The sequence below is a fragment of the Sturnus vulgaris genome, chromosome 5, assembly GCF_052056855.1.
Source record: "Sturnus vulgaris isolate bStuVul1 chromosome 5, bStuVul1.hap1, whole genome shotgun sequence".
Taxonomy (NCBI): Eukaryota; Metazoa; Chordata; class Aves; order Passeriformes; family Sturnidae; genus Sturnus; species Sturnus vulgaris.
The window spans coordinates 44,046,330-44,068,976 of NC_142247.1; positions in this window are offsets into that span (position 1 = coordinate 44,046,330).

The window sequence follows — 22,647 nt, forward strand, 5'->3', positions numbered from 1 at the left end:
AAATATTTATGGTCCTCATTGTTGTATGAAAGCAGATAAACATGAAAAAAATCCAATAGCCATACTTCAAAAAATGGACTGGTCAAGGACTGTAAGTCAGTCACCAATAGATAATGTGCTTTTCTGGGTAAATTGATACATTTGTGCTTTTAACTATGTCAGGAAATAATAGAGATATTTCCCTAACACCTTCATGTTTCTAGATAACTTCCAGTTAGAACTGAAAGTAGTGCAAGCAAAATTAAAACATTCAAAATGGATGTTGGAAGGTCCTTTTCAAGATTTTTATAGGTCATTTGAATTCAAGGTAAAGTTAGCTCAGACCTTTTACAATTGCTAACAGGAAATGCATTGTCAAGAGAGAATGTTCCAGAGCACATGTCCTTTTGCCTGAGTGGAGATTTTTTTATCTTGAAATGGTCATCCATCTTAAAATATCTCAAAGAAATTTACATAATTCTCTAAATTCTATTCTTGCCTATTATTCATCCATAAGGACACTGCATATATGCCTGTGTTAATATCTTATTTCAGTCCCAGAAAAAATATTATTTTTCCAAATGGATTAAAAAGCATAAGCAGATAATCACTGGTTTCAGAAAATTTTTCTGACTTGTTTTCTCTTCCAATACTGTTTTACATTTCTTTTGAGAATGAGTTTTACAGATTTAGTTTGTTTAGTTTGGTTTTTTGGGTTTGGGTTTTTTTTAGTTCTATTGTTAAGGATTTTTTTTTAATTATTTTTTTTTTAATTTAAGAGACAATTTCAATTCAATACAAAACACTACTTGTCACTGGACCTTTGCTTATTTATTAGGTGTACTATGCCTGGCTGTTAGAAGTCAAAAACTCACTTTTTTAAAATCTTTCTCATTTTTTCCCCATTAGTGTATCACCAGCTCTTCCTAATGAAGAATGTTTTGTGATTATTTACATTATTTATATACAAGCACAAACATTCTACAGGTTGGTTTTTTTAAGTTCACTGTTTTCCTCTGCCAGTGGACCTGGCATGGATATTGAATACCCTGACTTATCAAAAACAACCACAGCTGCAAATAACAAAGGAAGATGTATACAAAGGCAGTAGGAAGAACCCTTTTTGAACCCAGAGTAGGAGAAATGCCTGCAGCTGTTACTAGTACAGGAGTTTTTTATGGTCGACCCTGTGATGCTTCTTCAGTAATCCAGCTATCCCTCACTAGGCACTTTCAGGTACAAACCCAAAGGGATTGGAAGTTCACCTATGCATTTAAATTCAAGACCAACTCCATAAAAATATGTACATACTTAACTGTTACAAATGGATGTAAATTTCAATTGACTTAAATAAGAAATTAAGATATTAAAGAAAGGTTACAAGTTTTGTAGCTCTGGGTCCAAGGAAGAGAATGTAAGGGATGCACAATATGTACACAACATTAAATATTCAGTTGTAATCTAACAGGAAACGTTTATCTTCCAAAGTTTAAAAAAAGTAAGCACTCCTTACTTGTTTGAACTTTTATGTTCGATAGTCTGACCAAGGACATAGGCTGCTGCTTTTCTTTGTAATTCCCTTAGGACAGCTGATGATATTGAGCATGTCCTAGAAACCTGCGCAGAAGATTTTATATCAGTTACAGGGTCATCTACTTTTAATTTCTATGGAAAACTTTGTGTAATAATTCTCTTTGAGGTGTTTTTTTCCAACAACTTAGAGTCAGTACCAAGGCATCACGTAACATTATTGACTTACAAAACAAAACAACAGAATTTCTTAAAAGAAAAAAATCTTAAGGTAATGTATTTTTAATTTAATCTACAAATAATTCCTTTTAAAATTATCTGTTCAGAGACTAAACAGTAGAGGACTCGTTGTTCATTGTCTCCAGTGAGATGATCTGTCTGAAGAGTGTTGATTAAGATTCTTTTAAAGACTTCAACTTGCTTCAATGAGAATTGTGATTAGTTTTTGCTATGGCAGTTGCTTGTGAGTATTTATACTTCTTCCCACTTCAGCTGTATGTTACTGGAGGTTTTATAGTTGCATTCAGGAGTGACTTAAATGCCATTTTTCATAGATCTTGGAAAAATTTGATGCCTTAATGTAGAGGGATTTGAGTGAATATTTTTCAGTGAATAATTTATTCAGAAAATGTTTTTGCTTAGCTTCTCTGTGAATAATGATTTTAGGAATATATTTGCTTTCTATCACTGTTCCAATAATTATTTTTGTAAATGATCCAATCCCATATTTTTCTTCTCCAACATACAAAGTTGTTATCCACTGGTTGAGATAAGTTACTTTTGCTTTATGATTTAGACTATTGATTCCCAGGAGATTAGACGGGTCTATGAGTAAAGTACTCATTGAATACAGAAAGAGATGCTAAAAAGATGACACTTTCATGAAGTCACATTTAAATCATGTGTAGGCCTAGCAGACACTCAATATGCCTACCAAATTACATGGCCAATTAGCTTTCCTTATAGTTTAGGCACTGATAGTTGGTCATGAGAATAGCTGTGACCACCATAAGCAATGGACCCCAAAGTCATGGGCTAAATTAATAACACAATGGGAATTTTTTTACATTTTGCAAGAGTGGTGCACAGATTAAGGGAAGTATATCTGCATACGATATCAAAGGATGTGAAGATGAGGTGATGGTTAATGAGGAAATATTGAACAGGATGGAACCTGACCATAATGTAAATGATATAGAATAAGGGGTGAAGAATGAGCTGGTTTGGCCTGGGATAGATTTCACTTTCTCCATACAAGCTTGTATGGGGATATATTTTAGGGTTGTGATGAAAACAGTGTTAACAAGAAATGTTTTTGTTACTGCTGAGCAGAGCTTGCCCAGAGTCAAGGCCTTTTCTGCCTCTCACACCAGTGAGGAGGTTGGAGCTGTACAAGAAGTTGACCCAAGTGACGCAAGTGGTATCCCAGACCATATGGCATGCTCAGCATATCAAGATGTAGAAGAAAAGAAGTGATATATGTTTGGAGATGGCATTTGTCTTCCTAAGTCACCATTATGTGTGATGGAGCCCTGATTTCCTGGGAATGGCTGAACACCTGATGCCCATGCAAATTGAATGAATTCGATCTCTTGTTTAGTTCGTACGCAAAGCTTTTGTTTTACCTATTAACCTATCTTTATCTTTACCTATTAACCTATCTTTATTTCAACCCCATGATTTCTTTTTCTTCTTTTACTTTTCTTATTCTCTCACCCATCCCACTGGGGCTAAGTAAGCAAGTGGCTGAGTAGTACGTTGCCACTGGATGGGGTTTTAAACTGTGACAATAGCAAAGAACTGAAACTGCAAGAAGAAAGAAACCAACCACACAAACATCTGTTTTAGAAATCAAATTTCTTGTTGAAATGCTGTCCAGCATTATGAATCTCAGGCTTCTTATGCAATATGTCCGTAAAGTAGTTTATCTATTCAGTCCATACACAAGAAAGTGCTTTAAGAAAGAAGAAATCATTCCAAGTCTTAGAAAGGTAGTGGTATAATGTAGTGGGAACATATTGCTTTGTGAGATGATTATTTCCCCCTGTCTTGCCAGACAAAAGTAGAGGGAAGATAAAGGTATGGTGCTTGCTTTTACTCAAAACTCTGGATCACTGGTTCAGGATATTAGAGGTGTAAATACTTTTTCTACCTTCGGTCATCCAAACTTATAAATAATTGCTGGAGCAGTGGTGTTTGTGTTATAACCTTCTTCACAGTCTTCATGAATTTTTTGTTTTCCTCCTCTTTAACAGCCTAACTCCATCCCTCCTAAACCAGTTGTCAGAGAACCAATTTCAAATGGTTCCAGGAACATTTTTCATTTATAAATGTACTTCTAGGAATGTTGCATTAGTTCCTTGTAAATGCTTTTTCTGATTAAAAAAACACTTATCTGACTACACATGAAAAAACCCTTCATAAAGAGACCATTCTTACACTATTGATGAGCTTCAGGATTCCCCAGTGGAATATGATGTCAGAATTAACAAAGCACACTGCTTTCATGCTACTAAAATACAACAGCTGAAAACCACTGCTACTGTATGTGGCACACAGATGCTAAAAAGCAACACTTCAGAAGGCAAGTATGGTGAGATGCTATTTGGATAATGCAACAGTGCATCCCAAGATTGGCATCCACAATTAATTCAGCACCAGCAGTTGTCTAGACAAGTGTCATCATGTTTTATTTACCTCATCCACACCACTTCTCTTTCTGAGAAGCTTCTTATTTCACAGTTCACAGTTAAGCTCATTCTTAGTACTGTTCAACATGACCAGCAGGAATCTGCCCCCCACTGACACACTTGTTTCACTCAGTGAGAAGGTGCATGTATTACTGAGAAATCAGCATGATCTGGTCCATGCATTTTAAAGATTTTCTTCCACAATGGTGTTTTATATTCATATTCTTTTGACCTTTTAGGATTAGCATTGCATTTGAAGTAAGAGAGGAGAGAATCTAGTGCATTTTCACAAAAAATTCACATTCACTGCTGTTTTTTTATACCCACATTCTCAAGTTTTATAACTTCCCCTTTTAAAATTTTCTCTTTTCTGCCTCTATTTTGAAGTGATAAACATGTTTTCTTTTTGTTCTTCTCTGCCTCCCATTTACACAACAGTAATCCGTTTTCTTGTCCACAGTCATATACATTCAAATTAAAATAGATGTGGTACATTGACCACTCTTATAAATATCTTGGCTGATCTTGAGTTCTTATGTACTCATCTTCATTATTTGCTACTAATTGTTCAAAGTATTCTAGAGTCCAAAATTTGTTTTGAAAAACAAGCCAAGCATGTTATTTGCCATTACATGGAAGAGAAGGACAGATAGAAGAGAGAGTATGAGGAAATTAATCACATACATAATAACTTCTTTTTTTCATGTCCTAAGAAGTCAGCAACAAAATTGAAATGAACCAGATTATACCAAGAAATGCAGATCAAGGGTAGTTTATGAGTTACAGTGAAAGATGTAAAAAACAGAGATAAGAAAAACATTGGCATACATTTATAAATATAATCATAAAATTGCAGTAATGTCTTTATACTGTATGATTATCCTAAGGCAAGTTTCTTTAAGAAGGAACAATTTTAAAGAATTTTTTTCTCCCTTCTTCTATATCCTGCAAAGGTTAAACATAGAATTAAACATAGAATTTGATTAAGAAATGGCAAATGAGCATTCAAAACTAATCTGAAATATTGCCCCTGTTTTCCCCCACAGCAATTAATGTATTCAATGCATAAGACTGTATCAAATCATTGGTATGCATGACAGAAATCAGACAGCAGGATCTGTATCATATTATGGGTGTTAATAAAATGTGCAAGATATGAACCAGATTCCATTAGGCCAAAACATTATCTATACATTAACATGTAAGCATTGACTCTTTGTTGTATTTTAAAAGCCAGGAAGACTGCTTAGCAGAGGTTCTCATTTTGTTGGTATTCCTGCTACCATCCTCTGATGATTATTTCTTTACATGACAGAGAGTGGAGGACTTCTTTTCAATTCTACTGAGCCTTGTACCTCAAAACATATCTGCAGATGTGCATCTGCATGTGCATGCATATGTATGGATGCATCTGTGGAAGTTCAAGGATGTAACAGACAGGTTACAATCTTTTCCACTATTTTTACTTTTAGCTTTTCTGATATGTTGATCATGGTTTGGATTTTCAAAAACCATTACACAAGACCTCCCTTAGGTATGGCACACTTGTTAAGACTTAAATGAAGACACCTTGAAAAAAAATCCTCCATTAAGATGAAAGGCATTTTAAACCAGAAGGATTATTCTACTATCAAATACAACCTGTGATTTCCATGGAAATCTACTTCTAATTTCTTATTCAATTGACCAATATTGAGCCCTAACTGATGCTATAAAACCTGTTTCTCTTACTATTTACTGGATTTTCAAATACATTTTTCTTGCTTTCTTGCATAGTTCTTACATTTCTTCTCTAAAAATTTCTTCAAAGCTACCAAGTGCCTGCCTTTGATATGATGTTTACCAAAAGTCTTGACAACTGTTAGCGGAATAGAAGATTGTCTAAAAACTAGGTCTCATTTTTGTAAGGATTCCTATTTCCCAAATACAAGCACCAGTTTCATTGAACGTCAGTCTAAAACAAAAGTGGAAAACTTCTAAGAAAAAACCTGGAAATACAGTGTTGCCTAACTGCAGTGCTGCTGCTCAAAAAAATTACTGTTTTGTTCTTCAGTAGTCTGTGGCTTTAGGAGACGCCTGAGGTGAGTTAATTCAGGGCTGAGGACCCAGCACGTCTTGTGTTACTACTTTTGGAGTGGCTTACCTGTAAAAAAGATGATGTTCAAGGACTTAAAGCCCCAGGTCCCAGCCCTACTGCCAGCACACTAGGAGTCCATAAGGGAGGAGTATGGGAGAGATGACCTTGTTCCAGTGACAAACATTTCGGTCTCAGTGACACTTGCTAATGTCTGGTCTTGTGGGAAATTTTCTAATATGGTTTACTCCCCCTTACCAGTACACTAACAAGTACTGTTTTACCATAACCTTTTTGGTCTTCTGTAGGCATCTATCCATCTTTTATTTACCAATTTTTAGTTTCCAAGCTTTTAAAGGCAGGCACCCTCATTGTCTTGTTTACACTGCTTGGAACCTTCCATTTTTAAATCATGATTTAACTCTTTTTCTTTTCAGTACACTGGTAACTTACACAGGAACAAAATCATATAACACATGAAAGTATTCCTACTACAAAAATTATGGTAGAAAGTCTGACTTACACTTTTATTATATTCTAACTAAAAAATATTTTCTACAGATCTATCTTAGCCATGTGTGCTTATTACCAGATGAGATAAGAAAATAAGGACTTCATTCCACATTTCCCCATTGCATGATCTGATGCAAGAAGTGGCAGTTTTCTTCCAGAGACAAAGTAATCATCTTGTCAGTAGCACGCATGAAAAATATAATCTGTCACAGAGCAAATAGTCTACCACTGTGTTATTTTAAACTTGCCTTTTAGTGGTCAATAAAGTTAAACTTGAAGGGGAACCTTTTACCTGTATGTATAAATTTGCTTGCTACTCATGACAGTTTTGCAGAGCTACAATAGCTTTGAATAAATAGATACACTGTCTTTTAGCTCATACATTTTCAATGGAATTTGAAGGTAATTTCTGCTTATGAAGCTACCTGCAGGTACATGAACATGAAGTTATACTATTTGTTACACATCACTATGCACAGAAGGGCTGGCTTCAACCTTCAGTCCCACATGTGATCAGTAACTGAGACATATTTACATATTTACCTGGAAAGCAAAATTTTTGCACTATTCCTTATAAAATATTGTGTGACAATATGAAATATAAGCATTTTGCTAAAGAACATTGATTGCTCTGTACTTTACATATTGTTTTACATTCATAGGAAAGTTATTTATCAGAAAAAGAAACTTTTTCTTTTTTCTGCAGCATAGAAATGGACAAAACCAGTGCTGAGATATAAGCCTCTTTGAAGAGGACTTTGTAGTTAAAAAGACGCTAATCCTTTGACTATAGGTTCCCTGTGAGGCGTAGTTTATCTGCGGTTGCAATGCTAGAAACTACATGCAGTTAGCGGGTGACATGAAACACATCCATAGTAATTGTGAAATACTATGCTAATTAAGGTATATTTTGGATAAAATTAGGAAGTTATTATACCTAAGATCTGTTGGACTAGTCCTGCCTGTTTTTCTTTCTGTCCTAGGGTGATGTTATGGTGCTTGTATCCCCAATTGTGTGTTCTGTTTATGCTTGGTATTATGTTCTGTGCTTTCAGGACTGACTCTGAAAGTGAAGGTTTGTTTTGTCTCGTTATCAGCCGGCTCATCTCCCCCATGGTCTGTGTTTAGGAGAGGCTAGGTTTTGCTTGCTTGCTTGTGCGGTTGCTTGTTTTCGCTTTGCTCTCGCTCCTACTTTTTGCTTTCCTACTTTTTGCTTTTGCCCTTGCTTTTTCTTTTGCTTATTAGTTAGCTTAGCTTAGCTAGGCAGTCCAATTCTTTCCCTGGACTGTTTTGTTTTTTTTTTTTTTTTTTTTCTTTCCCTTTCCTGAATACCATCTGAACCTGTTCCAGACGGGGACATAAACAGGGTTTTTTCCACTTCTCTCTGAGGAAATTCTTCCCGAACCCGGTGGTGGGGGGAGGAGTCGTGGGTGTTTGTTTTCTGGGGGCTCCTTCCGGAGGTTTTCCTGCAAATTTGCCCTAAACCAGGACACCTACTTAATTACTTGTGAAACTGAATAAATTTTAGAAATGCTATTGTGATTAATAGCTCTGCTATTGTGCAGAGCTGTCAGAGGAAAATAAATCCTGATTGTGCTAATTGCTCTACTGATGGGTCTTAAAAGAGTGACACTGGTTCAAAATATTTACCATTGAGATGGTAAGATGAAGAGAGTGAGGAAAGGGGGATTAAACCATTCATCTAAAATAAGGATGCAAATAGGCTTTGTAAATGATAACTCTTCTTTGAGATGCATTGAGGTTCTTTCACTGCATACAAATCATCACGAAAGATAACTGGACATCAAGCATGTATATACAACGTTAAAGTGGAAAATAATTCACTTCTGCTCTACTTCTTGATCATTCCCTCTCTTCTGCTTTTCTCTGGGTGCATCCCAAATTTCAGCTATCTCAGACTGCATCTGTTCAGAAATTCATTTCACAGAGCCATGGGGGAAAGTGAGTTGAAAAGCTGTGATGATCATGATATGTTCCTGGGTTAAGGGATTCTTATAAATGGACCCCAACTCTGCACTGACATAACTCTATTCTGTGCAAACATACAAGATTAAAATGGTGAAAGTGAAAGAATTAAAAGGCTAAACAGTGATACTTTCACTGTAATCACTCCCCAAGTCAAACACTACTTAATAAAAACATGCTACTCTTTCTGGCTCTCAATTAGTGAATCTAAATGAAACTTAAAGAATCTATTTCAAACATATTATTAGCATACAATAAACATTCTTTTGTTTTGCTGCACACATGAGCTTAGTCAAAGTGCAAATGCAAACTCAAGACATTGAAGAAAAGGCTGATAAACACAAAAATTTCAGTTCTTTACAAAAATATACCTTGGTGGGGGACAAGTGTTCAGCCACTCTATCTTCAGTTTAAAAAAACACATCTCACTTTCCTCAAAGGTATTTGGCAAAATTAGTTAAGGTACAGCAATTGTTTTTTGGGGGGGATATGAGGAAATTGCACCTCTGTTCCACAGACACATGGAGGTCAGACTCATCTCCTCTGAAGGAAATCTGACCTAAGAATTGCAGATTCTGTTCTGTCTTCTTACACTACAGTTAATTGAATTATCTATATTTCTATTAAAGCTGGATGATATGCTCACTACTGTATTCTATGTTCGTGTGTTCTATGTACCACAAAAATAAAGCCTACGTCTCTTAGAATATACTGCTGCTTATGCTGCCAAATGCCATCTTCAATTTTCTTACATGCAGATCCACAGGCAAATATCAATAATGGGCATATCATGTTCATTAAGGTCTGTCTCACTGAGACACAGTTTACTATTTGTAGCAATGAAATTTAGTTCACACTGTTTTCAGAAGTTAGAAACATCCACGTACAATTTTTAACAAAGCCAACAGCCACTTCCCATCTTTAATTATGTACATTATATAAACAGTTTATTCTTTCCATCTTCATGTTTTCTTATAATCTGGAAGATCTTAAATGATATGATAAGATGAATATTTACAGTAAAATGGACACAGTATGATAACGAAAGTGTAATCATTTGCAAAACATCAGGTAGATCAGAGACGTCAATGAGACGAAGATTATAATTTCTAAAACCAAACCATAATTTTTAACTTCTTGGGTCTATTATTAGGTAAAGATCAGACAAACTTTGTATGTACCTTTGTCCAAATTCTAAATTATGTTCTTACTTATGTGTTGCAGTGCGTTTCTTGTTAATGGTATGCTCTGTTATCGCCCAAGCTAATGGTTTAGTCCAAAATTATACCCTCCCACCCACCTTGTCAATCCTGCTTTGTGACAGCCCCGTGCTTGGAATTCCTCTTTGGAAATCCCCTAAAACTGGATGTCTCATTAGTCCATGTGACTCAGCTTTTCCCCCTACCTCTCTCATTGGACAATGCCTTTGTAATTTATCCCTCCTCAGAATTTCTCCAATTTGCTAAGAATTTGTACCTTCCCCTTGCAGCTCCCCCATATTTAAGTTGTACCTTCGCCATTTTTGTCTTTTGCCCCATGGATTCCCCAGAGTAATAAATACTTTTTATCCTATGCAAAAGACCTCTGTTGTAGCGGGCCCTGGGGTGGTGGTGGAGTGCTGTGACCTTCTGGAGAAGCGTGCTGGGGAGGACGTCCTCCAGGCACAGACACATCCTCCGTGCTCGCTCCTGGGCAGAGAGTGGTTTCAGCTCCTTTAGATCTCTCTGCTTCGGCTGACGCAGGAAGAAGAGACGGGAGCCGCGTGTGGTGGTCCAAGATGAAGGTTTGGACTTCTTCCTTGAAGGGGTGTGGGAATGAACTGGGTCAAAGAGTCTGAGGGAGCAGGGTTGATATAGGAAAGCCAGGGGGTGGGGTAGAGCAGCAAACGAGTTCTCTGAGGACTCAGGGGTGGTACAAAGGGGGCAGGGCCAACGGGGTACAGCCAATTTACATGAAACAGGGAGGCATGCTGTGAGTAACCTTTTTGTAACCATTATGACAAGGGAGTGCCTAAGGACATTACCTCCAGGGGAGAGAGGTAGACTGTTCTGTTGAGAGGCTTTCAGCCTCCACACCCCTCCTCCTTGCCTCCTTTGAACGCAATCTGACGGCCAAAAGGCCATGGAGCCATAGCTCGAGCCACATCTAAGACTTCCTATTCCAAGTGTGACCCACTGTAGGTACGGGACCGTAGTGACAAAGTGAGTGCAGCTCTGGCCATTGCATCACTTATGAATCACTTATTCTGTTATTGCATTTCACTGAGATGACAGTCTACACACAGAAGAAAGGCACCTTTTTTGAATTAGTGAGGTACTCACTCTTCATATATTTTTGATTTTCAGCACATTTATTTTAGTGATGCATTTATTGTCCAAGGTTTCTCAGAGATTCTAAAATATCTCTGTGCTTGGATAAAGAATTGTTACTACTGAATTAAAAGTTGGATGTTATTAAATTACATGCTAAGATCTGGCTTACATTTATTAGAGTTAATTATTTCATGGCTATGATTTCAATTCCTCTGAAGGGAAAGCTGTACAGGAGACAAAAATTCCATTCTAGATTTGGAAAAAAACTTACATAATAGTTGATTGTGAAATACCTATTCATTTGTCAGAATGAAAGAGACAAATCATCTGTGAAACTGAAAATATATGTTTCCAGGAAAAAGGGAACATATAATGTGGAAAACCTACTTATTTTCCAAGTTATTTTAATTTTACTTTCCTTAATTCACCTAGTTGAGGAGAGAATCTTTTATTTGAAAGGTTCATCAGTGGTACCTAACCTGCATTTAACTTATAAGAGTTTCAAATAATTGAGGAGGTATCTCACAGACACCTGTTAACTTTGTAGTCAATAGCTTCCTGAGCAAAACTCTACTTGATAATTAAACGCTCATTTTAAGTAACTATTCACTGGAGCTGAAAGGAGAATCACTGTAGGATTCTTCTAATTATAAAATATACCACAAACAAACTATGACAAACAGCATTGAGTAAAACAGAGAGCTTAAGAAGAAAAATATAAACATCATCCTTAATATATTTAACACCCATGATGAATTTGCAAATGTCAGTTAATAACTGTTTTTATTTGCTTGGTATTACTGTATGGATTTATTTGTTCTTCTAAAGAAAATATTTAGACCTTGATTCTGAATGATTTGTATAGTGAGTTTTCTTTCCAAATGAAAAAAAATGTTACCCCTAAAAGCCCAAAAGGATTCTTGCTGCCAATGTTCAGATGATATTAAGCTGCATAGTACTTAGAGTCAGTGGGCATTTGCATTTTGACAGTAAAATGTCCTCAGGGAAGTAAAACTCTGTTTCCAAATATGCATATCCATGCTCTCTAAATTTGATACTTATTAGTAAGAAAGGCCTTGGGCATTGTGAATAAGTATATGTACATCGAAATCCACTGTGCTTATGATGAGAGTCCTATTATGCTAGCAAAGTAAAAATTTGCATTTTCAAGCAAGCTACTCATGCAAGGACCAATTATGCAGCACAGTGGATTAAATCCATCTGGACTGTGTCCTTTTTAGACTGAGAGTCTATCCCCAAGGCCGGGACTAACATTGCCAAAAATGCAGTTTATCCAGATATCTTATTTTCACTAACTGATAAAGAGCTTTAATGTAAGTATTTAGAGCAAAATGTTTAACTTCAGATAGAAGCACAAAGATGGAATGGGAAATATTTGTGTTGTGTTGCTTCAGAATAGCTAACGAAGCAGCGACTGAAAGACAGAAATAATGGTGAAAAAATATGGTTTCAAGTGCCCTCACACATCAAAACAATGTAATAACATTGTTATTATATGGAGATATATTATATGGATTATATGGATGTTATTATATGGAGATATGGAGATATTCTGATTAAATAGTTAATTAGATGAGTTAAATATTCTTACAATATTTTCTGAGAAAGACCCAGTGGACATCCACTGCTTGAAGACACTTATGAAGCAGCAGCACTGCATAAGCAGAAGCTTCACCTCATCTATATCTGAATTACTGAGCTGGCTAAACTCTTCTTTTCAGCTCTTAAGGTGTCTGACACATTGATCTCTGCTGACTGCCTGTCTGAGATGCTTAGAAATACCAGTGGCTATCATTTCAATGACTAATCCAGCCTATGGTGCTAAATTCTGCAGAATAAATTTTTCATTGATATTACTGCAAGTCAATGAAAAGACTGGAGGATAGTCTATCTGGAGAACATGGAAAGAGGTCTAAATCTTTCTCTGTTTCTATATATTTTATATTCTCTTGAGAAAATCAGTCCATTAAACTAAAAAAAATCACAACTAAGATTAGTGGATATTCTCAAGAGTACATATTTTACTTTATTCTTCCCCCAACAATAACAGTTGTGATATGAATTATATTTTCTACCTTCAGAGTACTCTAGGATGATTTATTTAGTGCAAGTTAAACCGTGAGTCTTGCTTAAACACACTTTTGAAGCCTCAGTCTCCATGATTTGCACCAAGTAGGTGATCTTTACTAAAAAATAAAGAGCTAGTATTAGCATCCCTTTGAAAGGTTGCATATCACTGAGACATCATTATCATGGCAAAAATGTTTCAAGAGTAAACATAAATAATGCAAAAAGCATTGATCAAAATCTGATCTAATTTCACCAAAGGATTCTTTACTGCAGAAGTAGTCTTCTAAAAGTCAAAACCACAGACTACCATTCAATACAAATCTATCGAAACCTACCCCTAAATTAGCAAGTATCTTGTAAATAAAAACAATAAAAAATGCATACTAATCCCTCCCCATAAAAAACCCCACAGGTAAACTCAAGCAAAACATAGAAAATAAATTTTATGTTGCATAATTCTCAGTTTTTACTCATAAGAATCATTAATTCACAAATAATCAGCCATTGTTATAGGGAATTTAAAAATTGTGATTTATATGTAGTTTTCAGTTTAGTTGTATTCACAGTTACATTAAGAGTTAACTGTCATTTACAATAAAACCTCGGAATACTTTAAAAACATGCTTGAAGTACTTTTTGGTTGAGGAATGACAAGAAAAAAGATCCTGTAGCACTATCAGATTGAAGACTGAGCTCCCATAACCTCACATTTTCTGCAAATGGATGTGATGTTACTAATGAGCCAAGAAAAAAGCTCAAAAAGAGGCTTTGTCTTATCTACAGATGAATATAAGAAGAATTTAGAACAGCGAAAGAAAATTTTATTCCTGAAATCTCCATCTCATTTATAAATTCGCATCAGAGACACCTAAACTCCAGAAGTAACTCAGCATTATCTTGGTTTTGAAAGAAATTATTTATACAGTTGTACCCTCCATTTATGTTCACCTATTTGTCTGTTAATTCTTCTAGTAACTTTAATGGCTTAATGTTGGATTTTCTTGTTATTAGTATGATATTATATACAGTATATATATTTTATATATATATATATATTTTTTATATATATATATATATATATATTTCTACAGCAATCATGGGACGAGGCTGCAGGTACGGCAGCCTTAGAGCTTTTATTTCATCAGCGTCGTCAGCCTCATCTTACAGAGTGAGACACTGGAGATGGTGAAAGCCTTTGCTGTGACAACAGCCAAAATTCACTTTGTTACAAAGTTCAAAAACAACTTTCTAGCCAATAGCATAATGTTAAAAGCTGACAAGCATTTGCTTAAGCCAATTAATAAAGCTGCACATACATTTTGCTTTGAACAAATCTTGCTTGTAATAGCTTAAAAACAATGGATAAAGGTTCATTATTAAACTTACATATTTCTACTATCTTGCTTAACATTTTCCTAAGGCCTATCTCTACACAGCTTGTTCTTGCATATTCAGCATTCTTGCATTCTTCCATTCTGAAATTCGCTTTCACACAGCTTTTGAGAGTTTTCTACTTCCTCTATCTCCCACAGCTTAAAATATGTTCAGGCAAAAAACAGTATTTTTTTTCACTACATTTTATTCTACCTCACCTCTGCATCTGAAGATAACACTTAGCATTATAATAGTAGATATGAAAGTATGTTACAAGGGAGGTTAGTATTGTTTCTTTAGAGCCATAGATCAGAGCTTTAAAGGTCATCTAGCTGAGTCTGTACATCCAAGGCAGAATCAGCTATAACCAACCCACCCAAGACACATATTCATCTAATCTGTTTTAAAATATCTTCAGCGATGGAGAGTCCATACCTTCCCAGACAACCTACTCAATTGCAGATCCGTCTTCAAAGCTGTCATTTTTTTTTAACTGCCTCCCACAGTCATTTTATATGAACTCCAAGTCCATTTCTTCTTACTCTGTCCTCAGGGAGGAAAAAAAAATATTCTCATTCTCTTTCAGCTCCCCTTTACATATTAGAAGATTCTTATCATATCTCACCTTAGTCTTTTTCTGCCTACACGAAGCAATTCCAATTTTTCCAGTGATTTCTATTTATCACCTCTGTTACTCTTCTGTAGAATGTATCCAAATGGAAAATATCCCTCTTTAAGCACAATCTGGAACTTGATCTTCCAGTGAGGTACTGATGCTAATGGATGGAACGAACAGAAGAGTTAATACGTTTCACAGACTTTTCTTCTATTTGTACATGAGGAATACTTATGTAGAAAAGTCACATTATTAACTAAATTGGAATCATATATAGATCATTTGCTCGTCTGCTTTAAGGCTGTGCTGGAAAAAAGAAATCTGTTGGAAATCTCATCCTACCTGTTGCTATGCATTAGGTTTAAATGCAGGTCATTCCTTTTTGTTTCCTTTTAGGTATTGAGGAAAGAAAATACTAATATTTTCCTTTGATGAGACATAAAACTGAAAAATATATTGTGCCCGCAGAACATCTATTATATACTCCTTTTAAATCATTAAGACCAAATAAATTCAAATAATTAAGACTCAATTGGAGTTTCATCTGAACAACTATAAAGATAAAACAAAGAGAGAGGCCTAGGGCTCAAAATCAGGAAGCAATCAGGTTCACTAAACTCAATTCAAAATTGCAGCAATCCTGTCTCAACTGGTAATTTCATTGGCTGGACCTCCTCCTTTCCCAGATGATGAAGATTATAATAAATACATAATCAACTATGATGAAGGGAGATATGTAGTTTAATTACATTATAATGAAGATCTAATGAGGTTTATCTGAGAAAGAACACATTTTGTTCTTTAGTTTTGTTCATGAAGTTTGAAACCTTTTTTTTTGCTCTGACAACATTTCAAAAGCTTTTCTTTATAATCAAAAGTTAAGGAACATTTTTTTTCTTTTACTTGAAAGCTGAGCTCCTCATAATTCTAAGACTGGATGAAACAGCCTATGTTTGTATGAATTCTAGCCCTATATGAAACAAATAGTAATAATTCTATAAGCAGTTACCTTGATTTCTTAGAGCTCAAAGTCATTAAGCTCTAGGAAGTGAGAGGTCACAATGCCAGAAGCAAAAGAAACACATGAAAACACAATGAAACTTTGATATAAAACTACCCGAAATAACTCACAAATAAGGAAATAAGTTTAATTTCTCTTGTCTATTGGTGATACAAAATTTTTATGTATTTCTATTCAAAACATTCAAATAATCTGCATTTTATTAGATTTCAAAAAACATGTTCTTGTAAGATTAATTGTTCATTATACAATCACTGCCTTCTATAGGTACCACATTTTAGAAATCAACTACAATAAATGGATTTTTATAGTGAGCTTCAATTTGACAGATTACTTTTGATCATCCCTGCAAAAGAATTCTCTGAAGTACCCTGCAATATGCAAAATACATCTTAATTTTGTAGCTAGGATTGCATTTAAATCCTTGGAGATATACAAATTTATTTGTTTACTGGCAGATATTCAGATTTATGCATTTAGATAGATCCCCAGGTTTCCCCAACCTTTGAAACGATTCTGCATCAATTTGTAGCTGCTATAGCCTCATAAGTCCAAAGCTGGAATTTCATTGAACAGAATTCTATTTTTCAGACAGAACTTGAATCTATTTTCAAAAGATAAAACCCCCAGATTTATGTGCAGATTAGTAATCATGGCAGTTAATTAATTATTATTACGATATGTCAGTTAATGATAAGTATTTACTCTGTATAGCATGCAAGTCACTGGTATTCAATGATACTATTAAATGGTTGATACTAATCACCTGGACTTCTCACTTCGACACAATAATGATAACATTTTTCTTTCTAAGTCCAGGGATATTGAAGTTTAGTGATAGGAACTTGTGTTTGTAAAACGGAAGAAAATTAAAAGATATCAACCTGAGAATCATAATAGGCAACTGTGCTGCTGTTCAAGATCAGAACTAAATACTCCGTAAGTGTTTATAGTCAGTAGTGACAGAAGGATAAAGTCAATGTTTTTCATGCTTGATTTTTTTATATAGACCATTTGGATGTGTACAGAACTTGCAGAACTTCAGCATAATACACCTTTAGGTCACTCCTCAGTAACACTCCCAACTTTGGCTGACTCATTCAAGGAATTTTGTATCATATTAATTACCTATTTAAGTAATGAAATGTTTTTATTTCAAAGGGTCATGATTTTTCATTTCAAGGTGAGTGAAATCAATAGCTGTGAGAACTAATGGAAATTTAGCAAGACTTTATAAAATGCATTCATGATTTGCCAATGTTGCCTTTATATTTAAAGCAAAGGAATTATATAGTTGTATCTCTTTAGAACTGAAGTAGTAAGTTACTAATCTTTGAAAAAAAACATATGGACTATGTTGTTTTGGGTAAGAAAAAAAAAAGAAAAAAAGAAAAAGAGATGCTTTGATTTTTGCTTTGATTTTCTGCTTAGTAAATAAAGAGTTTAATTTTCTTATTTTTCTTTCTGCTCCATTTTTTTACTCTAGGCTTCTTGAAGGCTTTTACTCGGCCCCAAAATAGGGTTTTTCACCCTTCCTCTGGTCTAGCTCAGGTGTTAGGGTGAAATTCCCCTGGGCCCTAGCCTCATGGACGTAAATAAGATATCAAAAGAGGCTCTTTCCCCTAATAAAGTTACAGGTTTATTTCTCGTGAGTAGTGAGTGAAAAAGGGAAGGGAAAAAGGGAGGAAAGAGGGAGAAAAGAGAGGGGGAAGAGAGCGGGGGAAGAGAGCGGGGGAAGAGTGCGGGGGAAGAGCGCGGGAAGAGAGAAAAGAGAGGGGGAAGAGAGCGAGGCCAGGGGGTACTGACCTTTTCTAGGGTCTGGAAAGCGGGGGCAGAGAGAAATTGGATCCCAGCCAGCTCTGTGTGTCCAGGAGGGGAAAGGGACCAAGATACAGGGCACAGCAGGGGTCACAGAATGTACCATTTACAATGTCTCTAGGAAACACAACATCTCCTCGTTTTTTGTTTAACAAAGTTGAAAGAAGGATATTGGTATCATTCAAATTATGATTTTGCCCACCACTTGTAGTTGGCGGGAGGTTAGATTGTTTCAAGTCTTTCATTTCTATGTGATTGACTACTGAGGTAGAGGGAATGAGACTATGAATAGCCTTGAAAACCAAGTGAAGTAGGATCCCGAATGCCATTATTACAAGAAAAAGAATAACAAAAATTAACATAATTGTTTTGACTATAGATGTCCACCACCCTGTGAGTCCCCAGCCTTTGAACAGTCCATTGAACCAATCTTCAGATTCTTGCTTCACTTGTCCGATCAAGTTGTTCATGTTTCGGAGGGCAGCATGGATGTTAGGAGCTTTTGAGGTCAGGTTCATGCAGCAAAGTCCTTCAAATTCCTGGCACTCATGTCCGTGCAGTAGCAAGAGAAAATCTATAGCAGCATGATTTTGTTGTGTGTCCTGCCTGGTTTGCTGTTGCTGCTGTGGACAGATATGTTTTTCTGTTGGAGCGTCTGTGCCAGGGTCACCCAGATGTTCTGACATGGCTGAGGGACGATCCATGCAGCTGCTAGACTGTTCAGTGTTAACAGGAAGACAGCTTGGATGGGGTTCATCACGGGACTGAGAGAAGAGAAGCTTTTCTCTAGAAGGAAAGACAAACATTATAAAACCTATTAAAAGTCTCTATCTGTCGGAATGCCACCTTCTATGAGGATTTCTTTTCCTTTTTTCCGGCGGCGTCTTCTTTTTGAAGCCACTGCTACCTGCTCCTCGTTCTCCTCAGTTGGAGCAGGATGTTTGGGAACAAACGGTTTCACCCACTTTTGGGGAATCCACCGAGGGCCTGAGGGAGTGGATACAGACGCATAGCCACGCCCCCAGGTAACAAGCTCATAGGGACCTTTGATTTCCCAGGTTTCTGGGTCCCTAATCAAAACTGGAGGATGTTGGGATAACTTGAATTGTTTACTACTGTTAAAGTGACGTACCACAGGTGGACTCATGTTTTCAAATGAACAATTCAGGAAATTGATAGTAAACATGGCTTTGCAGAGCTTCTGCTGTGGAGACATCCACACAGTTGAACTGCTCTGTTTAGCCAAAACCTGCTTGAGCGTTTGATTGGCTCGCTCCACTATACCTTGGCCTGTGGGGGAGTGGGAGGTGCCAGTTTTATGTTCCACTCCCCACTGCTGGACGAATTCTAGGAACTCCTTGGACTCATACGCTGGGCCCTGATCAGTTTTGATTTCCCTAGGGATCCCCAACACTGAAAAGGCTTGCACTAGGTGTTTTTTGGCGTGCACTGCCCTTTCTCCCATGTGGGCAGAGGCATAGACTGCGCCTGAATACGTGTCTATGCTAACATGCACATATTTGAGGCAACCAAAACTAGGAATGTGTGTGATGTCTGTTTGCCATACCTCACAACTGCCAAGACCTCGGGGGTTAACCCCCATGCCTATTGAGGGCATGGTGTGCAGCTGACAGTTGGGACAGGTGGCCACAATGGCTTGAGCCTGACTCCGTGTTAGCTGGAACTGACGCATTAGACCTGGTGTATTCTGGTGATACTGCTGGTGGCTCAGCTTTGCCTGTTGGAAGATGTCAGGAAGGCGTGCTTGTTCTGCTGGGGTTGCTTGTTCTTCTGGGGTTGCAAGGGAGTCTGCCTGACGGTTCCCTTCTGCAATTTCGCCTGGCAAATCTGTGTGTGACCTCACATGCATCACATAGAACGGGTGTTCTCTATGAGAAATCAAATAAATTAGTTTGGAAAGCAATCTGAAAAGCTGCTCATTTTCGATGTCTCTGAGCACTGCCTGCTCTGCCCTGGACACTATCCCCACTACATAGGCTGAGTCTGTCACCAAGTTTATTGGCTCTGAGAACTTTCAAAGGCTCTCACGACTGCTGCCAGTTCAGCTACCTGGGGTGACCCTTCCACAAACTCAACATCAGCTTCCCAATGCTGAGTCTGAGGATCTCTCCAAGTCATCACTGACTTGTGGGATGCCCCAGATGCATCCGTGAACACTGTGAGAGCTTTGAGTGGTCTCCTACTCATCTTCTCACGAGGAATGAGGTGGAATTCCTCATTAAACAGCTTGTGAGACGGGGCATGGACTGATATTTGTCCTCTGTAGCTGTCCAGGGCTAATTGGAGACTGGCATTGCTCTGGAGCAAATGCTCAAACATCTCTTTAGTCAATTTTTCAGGAGAGTTCTTTCCCTCCTCAGACAGTTTAACAGGGAGGTGAATACATGTGAAGTCACAACCAGCTAGTTCATACAGTCTGATCCTTGCTTTCCGAATCAGCTGTGCTATTAACTCTTGTGGCTTAGTGATAGTTTTGGATCTTTGGTGGGAGAGGAAGACCCACTCTATGATTAAGAGCTCCTTGATCCATTGGAATATTAACCCGTGTAAGTGTGGCAGTGTTCCTAGGACAATGAATTTGAAGGGCAGCTCGGGCTGGTAACGGTGAGCTTGCCTCTCTCCTAAGGTCTTTTGTACCTTTTCGATTGCAGTCTTTGCCTCTGGGGTCAGTTCCCTGGGAGAAAGCAGCTCTCTCTCCCCTTTCAATAAATTGAAGAGAGGTTCTAGGTCCTCATTAGTGAGGCCTAGCCAGGGCCTAACCCAATTCAATGACCCACACAGGGAATGGAGATCTGCTAAGGTTTTTGGATTACAATTAATTTCCAATGGTCCGTGCAGTAATTTCCAGGCCCAGGTACTTCCAAGGTGGCATCCTTTGGACTTTGTCCTCCTGCAATTTAAATCCAGCAGAGGTTAAAACTTTAACCACTAGGTCAAGTGTGTCTTGGAGTAGAGAGTTATCGGGTGCACACACTAGCACATCATCCATGTAATGAAGGATGATGGCCTCCCCTCTCTGGGCACGCACCTGGGACAGCAATGAGGCCACATACCACTGGCAGATGGAGGGACTACATTTTAATCCCTGGGGCAAAACTCTCCAGTGGTAGCGTTTCATTGGGGCCTCTCGATTGATGGTAGGAACCGAGAAGGCGAACCTTGGGGCATCCTATGGGTGTAGGGGAATGTGGAAGAAACAGTCCTTGATGTCTAGAACAGCCAATTGCCAATCTCTGGGAAGCATTGTTGGAGAAGGCATTCCAGGTTGGAGAGACCCCGTGTCCTCAATTACTTTGTTTATTTCCCGGAGGTCGTGGAGCAGCCTCCACTCGTCTTTCCCTGGTTTCTTTATCACAAAAACCAGGAAATTCCACGCACTTGTGGTCTCTTCTATGTGGCCTTTAGCCAATTGTTCCTCCACAAGCTCCTCAAGAGCCCTGAGCTTCTCCTTACTCATCGGCCACTGTGCTACCCACTTTGGGGTATCATCTAGCCATTTCAACTGTTGGGTAGGGCGCCTCACAGTGGCCGCTTCTAAAAATCCCGAGGAGTTTTAGGAATAATCAATTTCACCCCCCACTGGGACATGGTGTCTCTCCCCCATAGAGGGCATTTATAATCTGTAACAAATGGACGGATGCTAGCCAATTTTCCATCCGGCCCCTCCATTTGTATGATGCTTTTTGATATTTTTGCCAATTTGACTCCTCCTACACCCTGGATTCTGCCTGCCACAGGCTGAAGTTCCCAATGTGACGGCCACATCCTTTCGGGTATGATAGTCACATCAGCACCCGTGTCCAGTACCCCCTCCACATGGAGGTGATCTGATCCACGGGTTAGGTTGCATGCCAGAGAAGGCTTGTCCTCACCCACCACTTCTGACCAGTAGACTTCAGGTGATTTTCCATCTACTGGGACCTCCTGTGGAACAGGAATGGCCTGGGCAAGGATTTGTCCCTCAGCCAGGTAATATGGTGGTAGAGGACATTGTGCCAGGAGAATGAGGCCAGTTATGCTTCCCTTGATGGTCATGGGAACCACCTCAATCTCTAGGTGTGTGTGTGCTGTGTCACCGACAACAAAGTACTCACTGTCCAGTTTCATGTGGTTTAACGTCACGTCCTGTGTACTGTTAGGTAAGTCCACTGTTATGACTGTCCAATCAGGTGACCTGAAATGAAAACCTCTGGTAGTCACAAGCCTAAAACAGCCTAGTGGCTTCCAAACCTTATTAATTGAACATTTGATATTTTCATTGCCATACATCCCCACACCCTCTATCCCATCCTCCCCCTTTTTGTTTACTAAGAGAGAGTCTTTTGCGAGTGTGGAGCCCGCAGTATTTATAGCTGAGCGCGCTATGGTGTTAATGGCGGGTATGCGCTGTAAAGTTAGTTTTTTTGTTTGTTGGTCTTCTGTTTTTGGTTGTGTGGACAGTCTCTGGCGAAGTGTCCTGGCTGCTTGCACTGGAAGCAGATGATGTGCTGCAGTTGCTCTGGTGACATTGGTTGCTTCTTGGCTTCTGGTGTTACAGCTGCCATGGTTTTTGGGTGTGCCAGTCCTGGATTTCTTTCGTGTCCACTGAGCAGTTCTGCTTTTCTGGCGCAGGCTTCTATCAT